Source organism: Mercurialis annua, linkage group LG5, assembly GCF_937616625.2.
Source record: "Mercurialis annua linkage group LG5, ddMerAnnu1.2, whole genome shotgun sequence".
In the NCBI taxonomy this organism is placed as follows: Eukaryota; Viridiplantae; Streptophyta; class Magnoliopsida; order Malpighiales; family Euphorbiaceae; genus Mercurialis; species Mercurialis annua.
The window spans coordinates 46,757,434-46,769,228 of NC_065574.1; the positions used below are offsets into that span (position 1 = coordinate 46,757,434).

Consider the following 11,795-nt stretch of genomic DNA (forward strand, 5'->3'; position numbering starts at 1 on the left):
AGGGAGGAAATTTAGCTTTTTTGGCATTAAAATAAAAAAAAATGAGCATCGGCTCATTTACCTAAGTTACCATGTTTATTTATAGTCCTAGTGCACCATAGCACACCCAATCACACACTAGTTGCGCGATCGCTCAAATCTAATTTTGAATATACTTTTTAAGAAGCTCTTTAATTTTTTTATCTAAATCGAATAGTTAAATTGAGAAAGATCCCCATTTTACTGAATTATGCTAGTTTTCAAGAGGCAAATGAACTCCATTCCGAATAACTCTAAAACAAATCTTAAAATATCTTATTATGTCTTCAATTTTTACACTCACTAAATCATCCATATATGCTTCATATATATGCAAAGTAAAATTCCAAACAAGGACTTAATTATGGAATTTAATCATATTTCACCTCGATACCTCAATTATCATATAAACTTTCGATTTCATTGTAAACTTTAAATTCATATACCAATCAACACCTAACTCACGTATCTCATTGTAAAATTGTCATGAAATTCGTTACGATTTCGATTCATTATACGTAATTAATCCAAAATTTAATTGTATTATCTGGAAATCATGAAATTTGTACATATAAAATCATGACCTTTGCACCAAGTTTCAAAAATAACATGACTTTTAAAACGTGTCAATCACAGACACCATCTTTTATTTCTTTTCATTTTCATCATAGGCACATTTTTCGGTGAAATTTTACTGACTTGGACACCCGATGGGTCTGCCACGTGTCATGCCACGTCAGCCAAAATGGCACTAGTAATTATCGATGTTACTTTTGAAAATGAAAGATGATGTCTATGATTGACACGTTTTAAAGGTCATGTTATTTTTAAAATTTGGTGCAAAAATCATAATTTTATATATAACTAACCTTTAAATGTTTTATGTTCAAATGTTTTTATTTGAACCGGATATAACTTTTGCAAGAGGCGGAACTCTAACACTTAATTTTACACAGATATATTACGCGATCTCATTTAAACTAGGTATCATCTTTAATTACAATTAGATTAATAATCAAAAGTGATTTTTAGAATAAATGAATGCAAAAGACAGTTATAAAAGGGGTAATTTTAACATATCAAAATTATATAAAATCACTATTTTTATACATTTTTTATTTTAATCACATATTTAAATATTGTCATATAAAATTATCACCTTTTAGTTTTTTTTCAATTCTATCACCGCTTTGAAATTCAATGTCTTCCTCTCCCAAATAATTTTTCACTGTTCTTGTTAGATTCTGGTGGTAGAATTAACAAAATACATCAGATTTATCAATGAGTTATAACTCAAATGGTATACATACTGAACAGTGAACTGTTAAATTGTGTGTTCAAATCCTCCTACAAGACTTCCCCTTTTCAATTATAAAAAAAATACACCGAATTTTTAAATTGGGAGTAGATTTATAAAAAAAATAAAAATCGGTAATTTTATGACAACTGTCAAAAAATGTAATTAAAAATAGCAATTTTATATAAAATTAACTCAATTTTAAATTATCAAGATTCTTTCAAAAAAATAATTTTTTTTACCATAATTAGGCATACACCAATCATCCACAATAATCTTATCCAATTAGGAAGCAGCAGCAGTACTAGCACCTGTTGACTCTATAAATGTGAACATGCATGCAGTTCTGATCATCATGAGATCAGATTATCAATTATTTATTAAATTTTTTGATGTTATTTTTGTAAGTTTGCCTGCAATTATAAACAGTTTCATGGTATCCAGCTTCCTTTTGGAATGTTGTTTTTAAACTAAAATCCGAAACTCAAATTCCAAAACCTGAAATCGAATAAAGTCTAAAAACTGCATAAAATCCAATATCTGCCTTATTATAGCTTCCCCATGTTTTACCTTTTCTTTTGGCTGTTTGTTCTTAGTGTACAGTGATCCACTATACTGTGTCAGCCTTCTGCAATCAGATGCCAAGGATTTGAAGTAATTTTTTTTTCCGGAAAATATGATTTCATACATAAATAAAAATTCGAAGATAAAAGTGTCAATTTTAACCGCAATAAACAGGTCAGAAATTACAGTATATTAGGATTACTCGACAACAACTGCGTCACCCGAAATTGACTCCATAAAAATTAAATCTAAAAATAAATCTAGCTAAAGTGGACAATTTATAATAAAATTACAACAAAAATAATAAAAATCTTAAATCTTTAACAAATTTAAGGAAATATCTTATAAGCCGTAAAAATTAATTTGTAAACTGATTTTTTAAAGGAGATGTTAGAAATTCCGAACTTCAACAAAACACCCATTCTGGCCGATTTCTAGACGAAGGGCCACTAAGCGATATTGTAGTGGGAAAAATCAGAGTAGTAAATTTTACATAGTTCACTTTGAAGCGAGGAAGAAAACCCAAATCAATAAGGCAAAAATTATTACAATATATAATAAATAATAGATAGCAAAAATACGATTTATTATAGAATAAATGTAGAGAAAATAGATAGTAGGAAGATGATTTTGGCAAAATAATTAGCCAAAATCACCTCCCCAAGATATGAGCGGCGCTAGTTTTTTGTTAGGGTTAGGAGAAATGTTAGAGAGAAGGAGAGATAATAAGCTTTTTAGGAGACAAATGGTGTTTTATGGACTGTTGCTTAAGGATTTAAAGTACTGATCAAGTAACTCTAAAGCTAGTTCAAAATTAATTTGATAATTATTCCATCCCGAAAATCATTTTGATATTATGTTAAACAAAATTTAAAAGTTTTATTTTATCTTCATTAATTATAATTTTAAATTATATATTAATTATCTTATAAACGTGTTTTATAATTAAGATAAAACAAAAAAAATATATGCTAAAAGGCACAATCAAACCTCTCAAGATTTAAAATTTAGGGTTTAGTTTAATGGTCAATAAAATTAGGTGGAGACATAAATTTAATTTGTTATTTCTAAAAGAAAAATAAAAGCTTGCTTGTTCATGATTGTGTACAGAGAGAATGAAATAACTAATTGCATTTAAGCTATAATAGTCAATTTTATTTTATTTTTTTAAATCTAATAGCAACGTAAATTCAAATTTTTTCGGATTGCAAATGTAAAAATGTCCCGGTTTTATTATTTCGTTGCAATAATGTTTTTCTAGTTAAATTAATTGTTTCAAATTTTAATTAAATTTATAAATTAACTCCATAATTAGCAAAATTCATTTCTTAGAATTTGAAGATTTAACTTTTAATACTAAAAATAAAAAATAACGTTAAAATTTAATTTTAATCTCTAATTTTTTGATAGAAAACGAATTTGAAGCTAACAATAACCGAAAAGTCAAAATAAAATAATAATCATGAATATTGATTCATAAAAAATGCATCGAATTTTTTAAACTCTTTGGATATTTGGACTTAGACTACAATCTCTTTGGATTTTTATAGGCCATTTATAGCTAATTACGCTTTAATCCTTCAAATTTGCAGCTAGCACTGATTACGCATGTTCGGAATCACTTTTTACCTATCCGAAAATTAAGTGTCTACACTGGTATTTTGGGTATTTTTATTTTTGGGATGCATTCGTAAGGTGGCAGTTGACATGGAGTAGTGGGTAATTGACGACACTAACAAACTTTTGGACGGTAAAGATTTACTGGCCCAGTTAGTAAAATTTAGGGAGTTTTGTGATATTTTTTCTTAGATAAGGGTTTATTGGCCCTATTTATCTCACTATCACCTCAACATGATTGAAATTTTTATAAAGTCTTCGTCAAATTATAATTTAAAAAGTAGAAAGTAATTTTTTATTTGATTATAAACTTCATAAAAAGTTCAGTTTTTTCAAAAAACATTAAATATTAAAGATAATAATACTTTTATCAAAATTTTAAATTAAGTAAAGTAGTATCAATTTTTATCAATAAACTGTAAGTCAAATTGTATAAGTTTGGACGATAAACTGTTAGGTTGTGGGTTTAATTTTTTCTATGAATGCTCTTTTTTTCAATTATTAAAAAAATTAATTTATGTCTATCTATTTACTCAAAAAAAGAGCTTAAATGAATCTAAACGAGTAAGTCAATTTTTATTTAAGAGAAAGTTGGACCTTTTGAATTTTTTTAAGAGTAAATAAAATGAATTATAAAGAAAGAAATTTAAAAAATAATATAGTTTTCTAATATATTTGTCTATAAGCGAATAACCTCATAATCTTCGACTAAAAATTAATATTTTTCTGAATTCATCAAATCTCATTAAATTAAAACAGTTACATTTGTAAAAGATTCAGGACAATTCAAAATATAAATCCGAGAACTTGATATTGAACAAATAAATGCTACCCGACTCGCAGATCTTACTTATAAAAATAGAAATAAATTATTAATTGTTTCGCTAATTAAGTGCAGTTTTAAATCAGTTTTCGATCCTACTTTTAACCGGCAAACTCACAGCATCTGATTCAATCACCACTTGATAACTCCTTCATAAAAAAAAGACAACAAACCATTCACAGAGAAAGAATAATAAATATTTTACAAAGAAAATATAAAATAAAACATTTAAAAAAAGACAAACAACCAAAAATAAATAAAACTATAGCTCATGAAAAATTCCATTCTGAAAGATCTTTCACTTCTTGGAAATTGTATTGCACTTCGTTGATAAATTTTAATTCATCAAGAAAAAAATAAAAAAAGAATTGGCTGGTTATTATATTTTATAAAATTAAAATAATATAAATTACTTTCAACAGAAAAATCAAACTATTGATAGCTGACGGAGTAGAAATAAAAAAAACTCTAGGCGGATAGGATTTGTTTAAAAAAAAGAAAAAAAAAATTTAGTCAAAATTAACTTATCTTTGAAAAATTAGAAAGTCAAAATTTTGGAATTATTTTTATTGAGACATTTGCAAAGTTATCTGAAAAATTAAAATATTTATAAAATTTATCCAAAAATTGAATGTTTTTAGTCGTACTTCAATATTTTAATATTCACTTTTTTATTCTGTAGTCTCAAATATTTTTTTAAAAATACGATTTGTAACTGTTTTATATACCATTTCAAATACAGTTTTTATTGCGGTTTCAAACAATTTTCAAAAAAATATAATTTGAAATTGGTTCTAAAGATAGTTTTTAATGGACTTTTAAACGTTCTTTTAAAAAGTAATCTGAAACCATTTTAAAAAACCGTTTCTAATAAATTTTTTAATAAGGTTTTAAAAACAGTTTCTGATGGGTATTAAACAGTTTCTAAAAAACAGAGTATTTCTATAAATTTTTAGAATAAGCAAATAAATAAAAACAAAAAATAAATAAATTTTTAAATCCAAAGATTTTTAGCAAATATTTTCAAAAACAAATTATTTTTGAAAAATTCTCTTATTTTTATCTTGAGTATAACTTTTCTAGGTACGTGGATGATAATTAAAAATGTCAACAAGGGAACATATATAGTACGACGCTAGATGCGCTGTTGTAATCAGAAGAGTGCAACAATGCAGGAGAACCTAATCATGAGCTTAAAAAAGAAATTACAATTGTAAATTTACTTTATTTAATTTAAAATGTATATATATATATTCAAATTACGCTTTTTTGTTAGATTTTTATTCAAAAAGCATCTTGTTTCTATTTGGTTGGACGTCAGTGTCATTTTTTATTGATAATTGAAATATGGAAAGTTATTGAGAGAAATCGATCCCATAATCCAGCAGATTACTGTCTACACTTGCAGAGACGGATCCACCTTAAGTACAACGGGTGCATTGAACTCCCCTGAAAATTGAACAAAAACTATATACCGAATATTAGCACGAAGCATAATTAGCATACAAAGTTGAGAAGTCAAGCCTATGAAACCAACTTAATGATATTCTTCATGAAGTAATAATTATTTTTGGGGTCCAATTTATATAATTTTCAAAAATAAATGGCTGGTGTTGGTAGAAAATTAACTTATTACCTTTTGGGTCCCCTTTTAATATTATTTTATAAGTCCAAGAATATTAAATGCTTATTGCTAATGGAGTTAAAAGTCGTCTGGCCGGCTCCGCTCAACATTATCATAAGCATAATGTATTTTTTGTTCTTTTTAATTATTTGATTTTTACAATTACATATATATTATTTTAATTGAAAAAAATATAAAACTAGAACAAAAATATTTTTTATATATATTTTATTTAAATGATATGAATTTTTCGTTTTAGATATAAAATAATTTTATAAAAATAATAGAAGTGTTAAAAAAAATAGCATCATTAAGTTAACACGTTGTTCAAAATTATATGATGAAGATAACGTTAGTATTGATTTAATAATTACATCTATCAATCAAGAATTACGATGTAGTATAATAAGCTATCCACACAATTTGAGAAACCAAGTTTATATACTAGCTTATTTTTCAAAAAAAAGTCTACATCAACATCGTCAGTATAAATTTTTTCAACGGACATATAGGACTTGGAAACGTAAATTTATTGCATCTTAATTTGATAAAAATTAGGATTGAGTAGAGAGTAGCATTACGAAATATGCACCATTTTATTTATATTGTTATCCTTTTTTAAACATAGTGAAAAAGGATAAAATGTTTTATAAAAAATAACAATAAAATTATTTTGTAGCAATTATACAAGCTGAAAGATTAAAAGAGAATACTATGATATACTTATATTAATTTATTAATTTTTAAAAGTAAAATATTATTAGTATATATATATATATATATATATATATTCTAATTTAGACCTCCCTACTATAAAAGTCTGTATCCGTCACTGTACACTTGTATCATTTGATTTACAGTTCATTGGTTGTCAATTTATTATTATCAGATGAAGATATAGATATTATCATGTAATACTACTTCATATTTTTGATTTTTTTTATTTAATCTTTCAACTTCTTAAAAACATCGATTTAATAAGTATATTTTAATAAACAGCCGATTACTTATTTATTTAAAAGGCAATCTTTTCAAAAAATTCATTTATGGCCAAATGTTTTTGATTTTGATAAATATAACTTTACTGGAAAAAAGAAAAATTGGACAATAATAATAAAAAAATTAAATAAGTTTGACTTGTAATTTTTTAAAATAATTGACTATAATTTAAATTTACCATTTATTAAAACTGAGGCACAATTAATATTTTAAAAAGGCTGAAAAAATTATAAAAACCTATAAGATAGATTACTTTTTAATGAACAGTTGTATATATTTTGTTTTCTTTTTTCTTTATTGTGCCCATTGCCTTTTCAAGTTTTGTAGCTTTCTTATAAAGCCATTATCTTTTGGCATAAGTTGGAGAGGCTTAAAATCAGTACACATATGTGTGTTGAGGACTGACTTTAACATGAAATAAACCCATGATATTAGCTTATAAAAGGAAGTTGATGCAATAGATAAAGAATATCTTTGGATTAAGATTCTCTTTAGTCAACTTGTCCCATCCTACAAATGATAAGATCCGAATCTATTATTTGATTAAACACATTAAATTACACATTAAATTGTTTTATGATTGTCTAATCTAATAGAATGAAAGTAACAACGAGGTATAACTCAAATAATATAAATGTTTGATAGCATTTTACTAATGTCGTAGTTCAATTTATTCCACAAATGTCTTAATTATAAAAACAAATTGGCTGAAAAATATAAAAATTTAATTCAATTTGTTTCTATATCAACTTGGAAACACTAAAAATCATATAGTCATAGGTCCAGAAGAGCTCACTACCACATAAGTCACTTTCAGCAACACCGGATAAGTGTTGCTGTATGTACAAAAACCGTTGCCATAAGTCTATTGCAACGCTTTTCAATCAGCTACATTTGCGGCCGCTGCAATAGGTTTTGATAGCTATTGCAACAGTTTTTTTATACTATTGTAATAGAAATAAAATCGTTACAATTAATAGCAAAAGCAACGGTTTTAAACATCTACTGTAACAATTTTATAATGCATTTTAGGCAACGTTTATTTTTATAAGGCAACGATTTGTATAGTACTTTAGGCAACATTTATTTTTTATAAGGCAACGATTTGTATTGTACTTTAAGCAACATTTATATTTTATAAGGCAACAATTTGGATAGTACTTAGGCAACACTCATATATAATATGCAATGGTTTGACTAAAACTTTAAACAACGGTTTATATAGAAAATGCAACAGTTTATATTTGAAGAATATAAATTAAAAGCAGAAATTAAAATTATTCGCTCAATTAAGAAACGGAAAACATTCACTAAAATGGAATAACAACAAATATTCGCCCAAATTTAAAAAACGGAAAATATTCATAAAATCTAAAATTGGAAAATATTCCATCCATCCATTACATCACAAACAGAAAATGTTCACCAAAATATTCATCAAAAATAACGATTATACTACTAAACATGAGCGCCTTTTCTGCCACTAGAGAAGCTGTCACTCAAAATTGAACCAACGTCTGCAAATGAAAACAATATTATTCAATTTCAGCTCAATACTTAATAAACTGCACGCCACTTTAACTAAACTGAAGGTATCGTACCTCTGCCTGCGAGTTGAAGTACATCAATGGTGTATAGTTTAGGAAATTCGAGACCTTAGAGGTGTATATATCAGCATACCTGCATCCACTATGTTTTAGGCCATTGTAGAATCATCAAGAGATCGCATCAAATATTTAGTCACTTTATCTTATATAAGCAACTAGTGCCATAACAATGCAAGTCCTCTGTTTAGGTTTTACCTCTTAGTTCTCCATCTGCTTCTATCATCGGAGCAATTTTGTTATCCAGTCTTTGCATGACAATCAAAAGCTTTTTCATGCTTTCTGTGAGTTCTTGATCGTCCATGTTAATCGCAGCAAGGATCTGAATGTTTAAAGACAAACATGAACCAATAAAAAACTTTCTTTTAACAAAGTTCAATCATGAAATTTACTGCATATATGAACACACTTAAGCTTCTTGGTAGCTTTAGGCAGTCCAGCAATGAGAAATATGCGGGAGACATAAAAGAAAAGTAAAAATTCTAAACATGGTTTGAAGAGCTACTAAAAATTAAAAACTCACTTAAGCAGGGCACTCTTTTATTCTCCGTAGCAGTTCATTGCATTGGAATATGAACTTTGGTTACATTTTTACTAGCAAAAGCGCCACCACTGACAGCAACTCTTCGAAGCAGTTTATGCGTGCTTTCTTTCTCATGAGTTTAACAAAGCAAGCCAACCACTTAAACCTGAAAATGAGATGCATTTCGTACTTTAATGGATCATATTTCATGAACTGACTTTCAATTAGTACAAGAATCAATTAAATATCTAGAGACATCCTTACATGTGGTGGACATTTTCTTGTAAAGATGGGACAATACAGTTTCCTTCACCACTTCCAACAGGACCTTACGCTGAAAAAATACCACTTATATTTGTTAGTTTTTAATAACCAATTTACAAATTAGCCTATATCCATGCCATCAAATATTAGTGCAGGGTAATAAAGATTCTAAATGTGTTTAAGATGGAGATAAAAAGCACAGATGCATTGTTAAAGCATATAAAACAGGTCTTAAGATTTCTAATATTTAATCACATTAGCTTGAAGACAATAAATTATTCAAAAACTAACTTACATATATTTAATCAGATTACATTAATAAGTAATGCAAATAGACTGACAATAAAAAGTGCTAAAAATGTAGCAATCCGACTTTAAAAATTACCTGATCATCTCGGTAATTTTGGACTTCTTGTCGTTATCCATTCAAATAAGTAGCCATGTCACCATTGTAAAAAGAAGGTAGCTTATGGCCAGCTGGTATGTCAACCAAACAGTGAATTTCCGAGCTGCTAATACGATAAAACAAGATTAGAGAAAGGTCAACTAGAATAACATGTCCATGATTTGCATACGGAAGTTCACAGTTCTCGAAGATCAAGGCAACAAAAAGAGAGGGGATTTCAACCTGCATCAACCAATGAAACGAGTTCGATTCAGTTTCTACAGAAATTGAACATTATATTTTTAATTCAAGACTAAACAGAACTGAAAAATCAAACAGAATTGAACCAAATTCATGATTTGGAAATCAAACTAATTTAACAAACTGAAATAAATTAAGGATTTGAAAGTTTACCAATGCAGCAAGGTGTACTTTGCAGCTCTTGTATACAACGCCAATGCGGAAGCACCAACCTGCTGGAGACGCTGTTGGGGAAAGAATTGGTGTGCATGGGAAGGAAATGCTAATTGAAGACCTTCATAGCCTGGGGTTGCATTTCTCTTGTAGGACTAGTCTCAAGTTTTATACTTTTCCTGCGGACCAAACATGCTTACAAATTTTTTGAAAGAAGGCGAAATCTGGCACAGTCGTCTTAGCTAAGATATGTGCCCTCTCTGTCACCATACTGTCAGCAATGAATAACTTCAAGCCATCAAAGGAAAAATACGCCGAAAGATTTAAAGATCAAATCCCGCCTATGATTGGGGTGGATGGAGGCCAAATCTAATTTATTCTCAGAAAATACAAGTAATCCAACATTTGAAAGAAAAGATAATAAATAATTTTGATTCACTTTTTTGACAGAAAAACAATATCCATTAAGATCTAAAAACATGGAACTTTAGACATGTAATCTAAAGCATCTTTATACCTAAAATTGATTTTCAAGTAAAGAGCACAAATGTAACTATCATTTTATCATTTTAAGCCAAAAACAATATGTCTAATTCAAATATTCAATCATTGATCAATGTATATAGGAATGCATTCATTGTCAATTTAAAATAATTTTTAATAGAGCAAGTAATTATATCTCCATAGAAGAAGCTAAAGCTAACTTAATATCTACATTACTTATAGGAACTGTGAGCACTCAATAAGCTGCAACTAGACTTACTTTTGTTCATACTTGTTCTATGGAGAAAACAATTTCTGTGTTATAAAATGAAACATATAGTTCCATATGTCCACTTGTATAACATTCAGATATCATATATGACTATAAGAGCTGATAGTTGAAATTAAAATGACGAGATATAAATCGGCAAAGAAACAAATTATATAGTTGAAATTAAAATGACGAGATATAAATCGGCAAAAAAAGCAAATTACCGGAAGCTTCACTAGTTCTCGGTTACAAGTTATAGCTACATGAGTAGCTCCTCCCTGTATAATTCATCATGATAAGTGATATTGGATGAGAAATAGCACTTAAAAGTGACAATTAATGATAATAAATTAATGATACAATGAAACATACCTCGTCTGCTACATTAACAGCTGAAGCAACATTGTCAAAATCAAAATGGAAAGCATCTTAAAAAATAAAAGCAAAATCAAGATCATAAAATCAAAATTGAAATCAAAATCAAAATCAAAGTTGAAATTGAAACTGAAATCAAAATTGAAATTGAAATTGAAATTGAAATCAAAATCAAAATCAAAATCAAAATCAAAGTTTAAATCAAAATAAAAATCAAATGATTGAAAACCTAAGAGTAGCAAAACCGGTGCTGAAATTGCAATGGACCTTCTTCCTCAGCAAAGCATCAAGACTGCGGGAAAAAGAAATGTATTTGAGTTTAGATGATTGGTAACCGCAAGAGCTGAATCTCATGCTCAATTGAAGTAACAGATGGCGATTGGATTTCACAGCAGTAGAGGCGGAGGAGGTTGATGAAGGTTGTTGCTGCTGTTGAAACCCTAGAAAAGAGAAAATGAGAGCACAAAATAAGAATTGAAAATCTGTTCCTGATAATTTTTTTTTAAAAAAATCGGTTTGAAGTTTTTAAAATCT

General features: G+C 27.7%; 1 long non-coding RNA gene across 5 annotated transcripts; it reads right to left on the reverse strand.

Annotated features, from left to right (window-relative positions):
- Positions 1–8,285: 8,285 nt before the first annotated feature.
- On the reverse strand, positions 8,286–11,795 carry LOC126683150 (uncharacterized). Of its 5 annotated transcripts, none has more exons than XR_008790863.1 (9): positions 11,259–11,795; positions 11,111–11,164; positions 10,133–10,311; positions 9,719–9,961; positions 9,334–9,403; positions 9,070–9,235; positions 8,745–8,868; positions 8,544–8,622; positions 8,286–8,459 (listed from the first exon to the last, which is right to left on the reverse strand). It is a non-coding gene; the product is annotated as an uncharacterized LOC126683150 (long non-coding RNA). The 5 variants fall into 5 exon arrangements; XR_008790861.1 differs by having other exon boundaries at positions 10,133–10,403; positions 11,259–11,794; XR_008790862.1 differs by having other exon boundaries at positions 11,111–11,792.